The sequence below is a fragment of the Triticum urartu genome, chromosome 2A (genome assembly GCF_056163025.1).
Source record: "Triticum urartu cultivar PI428250 chromosome 2A, HENAU_Tu73, whole genome shotgun sequence".
NCBI classification, from domain to species: Eukaryota; Viridiplantae; Streptophyta; class Magnoliopsida; order Poales; family Poaceae; genus Triticum; species Triticum urartu.
Genome location: NC_141874.1, coordinates 46,755,675 through 46,762,570, shown reverse-complemented (window position 1 = coordinate 46,762,570; position 6,896 = coordinate 46,755,675). Strand labels below are relative to the sequence as shown.

The 6,896-nt window shown below is 52.6% G+C and overlaps 1 pseudogene; it reads left to right on the top strand.

Annotated features, from left to right (window-relative positions):
• Positions 1-1,329: 1,329 nt before the first annotated feature.
• On the top strand, positions 1,330-5,390 carry LOC147983543 (uncharacterized; annotated as a pseudogene).
• The last annotated feature ends 1,506 nt before the right edge of the window (positions 5,391-6,896 follow it).

Below are 6,896 nucleotides of genomic sequence, written 5' to 3'. Positions count from 1 at the left end.
TATCTTTTGTTTCTGTTTTCTTAGGGGGATATCTTTTGTCTCTGTTGATTTTTATAGATAGGACTCACTTTAGCTTCTTAATAAATAAGTATTTCAAAAAATCATATCGTTTCACAAAATATAGGTTTTGGATTTTTGTAAACATGAGGCAATAGAGATTAACACATGTCATCATAAAGCTTATCACATGTGGCTATTGAATTAAGAATGAAAAAGGATTCATTATCACATGTGCTTTTCTTATTTCCAAGTTTCCATCCAAATCACAAGAGTATCGTCATCTTGTATATATTTCGGTCACATATGTTGTGAAAAACACGACGATTACTTAGTTAGATGTTTGTATCACAATTTTTTTTTGAATGTACGCGTGCAAGAAAGTTATGTCCGTTAAGAAACCATATTTTAGTTTTTTTTTTTAAATACAAAAAGAGTGACATTGAATTGTTTTGTACTCTCGAGTCTTGACCGAACCAAGTTTGAACAATTTATATCTAACCTAATAATATATCTCACCTAATGATAGAATCACACATCACACATAGGTATAAAATCCACCTCCACAAGTAACAATGCAATTGATCCAAAATGACAGGCGCAAACACACAAGAGAAACCATGTATATTTTTTGTATCAACAAAAAAAACGATAAGTGTCGCACGTGTGGCGCGAAATAAGTTTGGCTCGGCTCCCGCGACGGAGGGGCGATGACGACTGCGTACCTTCAACTCGCTTCAACGCTTGTAGTCGTTACTATGTGGTATACAGATGTGGATGTAATTTTTATTATTTCTGATATTCGTTATATTGTCATAATTGAAGATGAATAAATCGAAAGTTCTCTCGGTAAAAAAGAAACCATCTTATATTAGTTAGCTGTGACATGGCTCGCAACACTACAATATGATTGCACATGAAATACAAGAGTGAGATTGAATTGTTTTGTACTCGTGAGTCTTGACCGTCCCAGGTTTGAACAATTTATATCTCACCTAATAATAAAATCATTATCACCGCTCGTGAGTCTTGGCCGCCGACGAACTAGCGGGCAGACCGGTTCGACGATGACGATGTTGTAGTGCATCTGCACCTGCTTCATGGTGAAGCCGGTATGCACATGCACGGGCTCCGGTGCAGTGTCACGAGAGCCCATCTCCATCGTGGGGTCGTCCTCGTTGTCGGAGACCTTGGACGAGCTTGCCGGCATATCGGCCTCGATCCGCCTGGCATGGTGGCTCTGCCGGGCGGCCGCAAGCGCGGTCAGTTGCGGCTAGCTCGTGCTTCATCTCTGTCGATAGGCTCTGCCATAGAGCATTGCCGCATGTAGTCATGGTGGACGATTTTGGGGGACGATTTTCTGTTTTGGCTGATGCGGACGATGATGTACCACTGGCGAAGAAAATCGAAGATGATCACAGGTGGCGCACGGGCGACTCGATGCCGTCGGGCGGGTCGACGTCGGCCATCACCGGTGATCGCCGGAAAGTGGGCGGGCGTTTTTGGGCACTCACGGAGGAGGATAGCGGGGATGAGGATGAAGACGGCGGGCGCTCCGGCAGCTCGACGGAATATTCACTGACTCCCTCAGATGTGATTTGTGAAGCCTTTAACCCCGGCTACGATGAGGAAGAGGTGGCGGAGATTGTGGAGGCGGTGGTCCCTCCAGAGGATCCGGCAAGGACTGGTTTGCGTCCCGGAGAGAACTTGGAGTTGCTCCGGCGTATTGTACACCGGAGGACGGCCGCGTATGCCCCTCGGCCATGGAAGGGACCCATTCCCAAGGTAAGTCTCCCAAAGCTTACTCTTTTCGATTTGGTTCCTCCGGAAGCGTGGACGGTGGTGGTAAGAAGGAAGAAGGGCGGCCGGGCAGCGCCGGCGCCGGTGGCGCCGATCCCGATCGCGGCGGCTAGGGCGGCTCGTTTGAATGCCTTGATTGGCGCTGCTGGGCCATCGGTGGAGACTGGGCCGCCTTCGGCTGGGTATGAGGCCCTGAACGAAGGGGCGCAGGTGGGCCGGTGTCCCTTGGGCTGGATACAGAGGGGCGATCGGACGATGCGGTCGTTTACGTGCGAGAGGCATGCAACGACCCGTCTAGTCTTCCTGTTCCCGTCGTGCGCCGTAGGGTTTGCAGCCGTCGGGCTCCTCATCGCCGTGCAGATCGCGGGGGCCGTGCACGTCGAATCCCACCGCTTCTCTTGGCGGGTCGGGGAGCCGCGAGAAAGAGCTCGGCTGAGCCGGCCGGGTCGGCCCGTGCCGAAGTGGTGCAACCGCCTGTCTCTGGTGGCGGTCGTGGCGTGGAGGTGCCACCGCCGGCCGTGGGTTCCGGTCGTGGTGCCGGTGCTCATGGGGCAAACCGTGGCGTGCCGGCGGCGGGTCGAGGCGTGGCACCAGTGGGTTCTAACTCGTCGGCCCTTGGCCGCGGGGTTGGAGCTCCTGGTTTCCGCCCACCGGCTCCGGCCCAGGTTGCTACCGCAGGTAGGGGCGGTGCCATCCGCCCACCGGTGCCGGCTTCTCTTCCTGCCGCGGGTCGGGGCGGTGGCCATGGTGCCCGACCGCCATTGTAGCGTCCGGCGGTGCCGTCCGGGCCGGTACCGACTGTCGGGCGAGGTGGGCTGCAGCCTACTGCGCCGGCCCTTGCTGCTGCGGGGAGTGGTGTCCCTCCCCCGAGACCTCCAATGCCTGCGGCCGTGGGGCGGGGTGTTGCGCCGCCAGTGCCTCGTGCCGCGCCACCGCCCCACTATGTCGTGAGACCGGCGCAAAAGCGTTTAGACCCATCGCAGGTGTGGCTGGATGCGGAGGATGGTGGAGCTAATGAGCCGCCCAGAGGACAGTAGGGAGATGATGGTTTTGGTGCTTACGGGAAAGGACAGCACCGTGGTTCGTCGTCTACGGGAGGTGGACGTGGATACGCTTGGCAAAGTGATGGTTCTGATGAGAGACCATTCCTTGGTCTAGTGGGAGGTTTTGTCGAGGGGGCTACTGGCCTGAACAACCGGCAGAGAGGCGGATACCGTGGCCATCGTGGTGGCCGTGGTGGTGGACGTGGTCGGTTCCGCAAGCCGCCCCCACCACCGGTCGTGGTTGACCATCAAGCTTCGGATATGGCCGTCGACCCTGTGCAGTCGACTGAGTTGCCTAGCCAGGCGATGGAGGTTGTGACGGCTTTGGCCAATGTGGAGGTTCCTGTAACTGGAGTTGATGCCGAGGCAGGGGACAGGGCTGAGTCTGAGAGGGCGTCCAAGTGGGCGCATAAGAAAGAAAAGATGGTGTGTTATCGATGTGGCGAGAAGGGCCACTTTATTGCTGAGTGCATGGCGGAACTCTGTAGCTCGTGTGGTAAGACTGCTCATGTTATGGGGGACTGCCCGGTTATGCGTGATCAGGCTCCTGCGCTCACGATGTATGGAGTATATTGTGCCGAGCTCACTTTCTTTGAGTCCCCAGCGGCGAGGGAGATTCCAGTTGAGACTTAGAGTATGACTACTGGCATTGTGAAAGCCACCCGCAAAGTGGTGTCTAAGGCTCAAATTGTGCAGAGACTTCAGGAACTGGCTTCCAGTGATTTCCAGTGGGAGCTCGTTCAGATCGAGGACAATGTCTTTAGGGTTGATTTCCCAACGGTGGACGATTTGCAGAAGCTGTTGAGTTTTGGGTTGTGCAAGGTGCCTGGTACTAAGTGCATCCTGGAGTTTCATGAGTGGAAAAAGGTGGAGCCTAAGGGAAAGCCGCTGACTCAAGTGTGGCTGCGGTTTTCAGGGGCCCCATCTGAGGCTTTGACCGATGCTCGAGTAGTGGCGAGTTTGGGTACGTTGGTTGGTAAGACTGAGGAAGTGGACATGGCTTTCACCCGCGCTCATGGGGTGGCCCGGCTATTAGTGGGTGTTCTGGACATTGATTTTGTCCCGGACGTGGTTAACTGGTTTTACCGGGGAGAGGTGTTTCCACTTGAGATTGAGTTTGAGGATTCGGAGCTATTTGCCGATGCGGTTTCTGGGGCTGCTATGGATATGCACGAGGAGGATGGTGATGCCGGTGCTCGTGGGGACCCGACTGATGAGGCAGGATGTGAGAGGGCCAATGGGTCGAGTCCGGTTGCTCAGTTGCCCGGAGATGGTTCCGGAGTAGAGCCTGCACCGGCTCCGGCGGTACCGATGAGCACGTTGCGATTTGGGTCCTTTGAGCCAGCATCGGCTCCTCCCCGGCTTTGGAGTGACAGGGTGGAGTCTGATGATAGCTTTGAGTGTATGCTTCCGCCTTTGGAGCTTGATGATGTGGCTGGCCCTGTGATGGTGGGAGGGGATAGGGAGGTGGATCCTCAGGTGAGTCCGCTTTCCCCTACCACGGTCGCCAGTCGGGATACGACGACAGTTCCGGAGGTTCGGTGTGGGGAGGGGAGTCTGGGGCAGGTGGCCCCGGCCTCTCCTTCTCTTAGTCTGGCGCAGGTCACACCGGTGATGCTGGCGATGGTCGGCAATGGGGGAGGCTGCATGGCCCTCTCTCCTACAGCGATGCCCGTCCTGATGGGCTTGGCTAGCACCGGGGGTGGGAGCCCGAGGCAGGTGGCCTCGGTTCTTGCTTCTCCGGTTGGGGCGGTGACACCCGAGCCAGCGGCCGCGCTGGGGGGGAGCTGGGGTAGGTGGCCATATGGCTCTCCCTTCTTCTCCGGCGGTCAGGCGGACCGCTTCTCCTACGCCGACGGCGCCGGCAGGTGGGGCAGGAGGAGGGCACGGGCAGGCAGCCCCCGCCTTCCCCTTCCCGCGCGTACCCGTGGCCGTGGACCCTGAGGGGCTTGGGAGCCCGCAGCCGCCTCTTCCGGTAACTTCGGATGCTCCTTTGAGGGATTCAGCGCGAGGCTTTACTAGGGAGGAGGTCGTTGCTTTTGGCGGGATCCCCGACCCCGCCTCGACGGGGAGACGGATGAGTGCTCGCATCCATGAGCTCCCGGAGGTGGACGATATGCAGCAGCGTGCGCTATGAGGGTGGCCAAGCTTCAGGATGCTGCATTTTCTACGGGTATGTCTGTCAACATATCTAATTCTTTATTGCATTTTTCTAATGAGGAGATTATTAATAATGCAAACCAATTAGGAGTTTCAGTAGGAGCTACTGATAGTGAGATTACCAATTCAGTGAATGATCTATTGGATTTGGAGGCAGAGCGTGCCTTAGAGACTATTCGTAATCTTGCTGTGGTCAAACCGATGAATGATGTTGAGATTGATGCATTAGGGGTTCGAGTGCTCGATAACCTGTGTGCGGATCTAGCACCCCCCATTCATGAGTCTGAGGACGATGATGTGCCCATAGAGAATGATGCTGGTAGTACAGTTGAACCCGGTTATGAGGACCGGACGTCAGAACCTAGTAAACCTAAGCGCAAGTCGAAATGAAAGATCTATCCCGATTCCGCAGTTCGTAGGAGTGCTAGAATTCGTATTACTAAAAAATTCCATGATGAAATATGAAAGGAATCTTTTGGAATAGCAGAGGTCTAAAGGACTTGGCTAAAAGAAGGTTTCTTGCTGAGGCAGCTTTAGAGCAGCGTTTCGACTTCATTGTTCTATCGGAGACTGGTAGAGAAAACTTTGCACCCCAGTTTCTGTCTTCTCTTGTGGGAGGTATTGATTTCGATTGGCATTGCCTCCCTTCGCGAGGAAGATCGGGTGGTATCTTACTTGGCGTGAGATGCGATTCGCTTGAAGTCCGAAGTGTAGTGATGGGCGATTTCGCGGTAAAGTTTCGAGTCAGGTCTAAAATAGATGGTTTCAACTGGGCTTTGGTGGCGGTTTATGGTGCCGCACAGCCTGAGCTTAAACCAGAGTTTTGAAGGAAATATGCCCTAGAGGCAATAATAAAGTTATTATTTATTTCCTTATATCATGATAAATGTTTATTATTCATGCTAGAATTGTATTAACCGGAAACATAATACTTGTGTGAATACATAGACAAACAAAGTGTCACCAGTATGCCTCTACTTGACTAGCTCGTTAATCGAAGATGGTTATGTTTCCTAACCATAAACAAAAGAGTTGTTATTTGATTAACGGGATCACATCATTAGGAGAATGATGTGATTGGCATGACCTATTCCATTAGCTTAGCACCCGATCGTTTAGTATGTTGCTATTGCATTCTTCATGACTTATACATGTTCCTATGACTATGAGATTATGCAACTCCCGTTTGCTGGAGGAACACTTTGTGTGCTACCAAACGTCACAACGTAACTGGGTGATTATAAAGGAGCTCTACAGATGTCTCCAAAGGTACATGTTGGGTTGGCGTATTTCGAGATTAGGATTTGTCACTCCGATTGTCGGAGAGGTATCTCTGGGCCCTCTTGGTAATGCACATCACATAAGCCTTACAAGAATTGCAACTAATGAGTTAGTTGTGAGATGATGTATTACGGAACGAGTAAAGAGACTTGCCGGTAAGGAGATTGAACTAGGTATTAAGATACCGACGATCGAATCTCGGGCAAGTAACATACCGATGACAAAGGGAACAACGTATGTTGTTATGCGGTCTGACCGATAAAGATCTTCGTAGAATATGTGGGAGCCAATATGAGCATCCAGGTTCCGCTATTGGTTATTGACTGGAGACGTGTCTCGGTCATGTCTACATTGTTCTCGTACCCGTAGGGTCCGCACGCTTAAGGTTTCGATGACAGTTATATTATGAGTTTATGAGTCTTGATGTACCGAAGTTAGTTCGGAGTTCCGGATGTGATCACGGACGTGACGAGGAGTCTCGAAATGGTCGAGACATAAAGATTGATATATTGGACGGCTATATTCAGACACCGAAAGTGTTCCGGATGATTTCGGAGAAAAACGGAGAGCCGGAGGGTTACCGGAACCCCCCCGGGAGAAGTAATGGGCCATATG